The sequence below is a fragment of the Octopus bimaculoides genome, unplaced genomic scaffold (genome assembly GCF_001194135.2).
Source record: "Octopus bimaculoides isolate UCB-OBI-ISO-001 unplaced genomic scaffold, ASM119413v2 Scaffold_167351, whole genome shotgun sequence".
In the NCBI taxonomy this organism is placed as follows: Eukaryota; Metazoa; Mollusca; class Cephalopoda; order Octopoda; family Octopodidae; genus Octopus; species Octopus bimaculoides.
The window spans coordinates 2,293-4,271 of record NW_026309667.1 but is presented as its reverse complement, the minus strand read 5'-3'; positions in this window follow the sequence as shown (position 1 = coordinate 4,271).

Genomic DNA, 1,979 nt, shown 5'->3' with positions numbered 1-1,979 from the left:
TATATATATATATATATATATGCACACACGATTATACACACACACTAAATACAGTATTCGCTAATTACTAATTAGTTGATAGGGGATCTCGATCTCAGTGATCAAATTTAATTTATCGGTGGTGGCTGTTATTACAAAATAGATTTCTAGTTTTAACGATTATATTTAGATCTGAAGTATCAGATTTTTAAAAAAATGTTTACATATATAGATAAATATATACATACACTAGGTGACTGACCCGTGCTTCATATATACACATATATATATATAATAAATTTTCAGAAATGCTTCATCTACTATACCCCAATTCATTTACTATATATAATGTTAATATGTGCAATTATTATTTTGTGTTTATTTATACATACACTAGTGTGTATAATCATCATATATATATATATATATATACGATCGTACACGAACTGGGTGACTGACCTATGCTATATACATACACATATATATATATATATATACAAATATATTTATATTATTGTGTGCAATTATTATTTCGTGTTTATTTATATGTACACCTAGTGTGTACATATAATCATCATTATGTGCAAAATAATCATAAATATACATAAATGCACTGCGATCTATACATATTTATAATGGAAAGTAATCAAAGAAGGTGAACCATCAACAACACATATATAAAAAGAGGGAGCAGGGAATTCGATCTTACCTACTTGTCCCCCGCTTGTCTTCCATTGACGGTCGTTTTGTCGAGAGGATGGTGTCCCTAACACAGAATTAATGACAGTGGTTCGAAGGTAAAGGGCTGGTGCTTAACAATATACAATACATATAAGTATTTCACACAACAAACACACATACAGTAGCGGAACCGCCAAATATAAAAAACCCACACACACACATACACACTCTGTAGTGCTTAGTCGTTCTTCCTCACTTTTTACCCCCCTCTCTCTATGCATCTATCCGTTTCCCTTTGTGTCTCACTCACTCTCTATCAGTTCTCACTCTCCCTCTCTTTCTGTCTCACTCTACCCCTCTCGATGTCTCTATCTGTTCCCTGTCCGTCTCACTCACTCTCTCGCAGTCTTGCTCTCTCTCTCTTCAATCTTACTTGAACCCTCTCTCTCTCTCTTTGTATATTTGTTTCCCAGTTTGTCTCAATCAATTTTTCTCTCAGCTTCCCTGTGTTTCGCATTCACTCACCCTCTTTTATACTACCCCTTTCTAAGTGTCTATTTATTTCCCAGTGTGTCTCACTCAATCTCTTTCTCTCACACAGACACACACACTACCTCTCTCTCTCTCTCTCTCTATGTATCTTTTTCCCCACTCATTCTCTCTCAGCCTCTTAGTGTCTCACACTCTCTGTTTCTTTGCCCCTCTCTCAATATTTGTTTCATTACCCGCCTCTCACTTCCCCTCTTCTTTCTCTATACCTTCCTCTCTTTTACCCTCATTATATTTATATCTATCCCTCTGATATATATACATCGTCTCCTCAATGTATTTATGTATCTTTTACTCTAACGATGTCTTCCTCCCTAACATTAAATACTCTATTTAAATATCCCTCAGTTAAACTTTTACACTTTCACCTCCCTCTCACTTTCCTTACTCACACTTAGCCGTCCTTTCTCACTCACTCTCACTCAGTATTAAAACGAGGCCGGCGTCGAATGCAGACAAGATGGCGGGCAGCACGTAGTCACGTGTGACATATACGAAGTTCTCATTGGCTAGTCGGTCAGTCTCGTCTCAATCGGTCAGTCTCGTCTTGTCTTCTTACATCATCAGGCGGGAGATGTGTTTCGTTCGTCTGCCTTTCAGAATCTCCTCTCATTCATTCTCTATCTGTTTCTCTTTCTCTGTTCAATGCTTTAAACTCTGTCTATATCGAACTACTAAGTCAACTCTCACATACTCTCTCTCTCTCTCTCTCTCTGTCTATATATATATATATATATATATATATATATATATATATATATATATATATA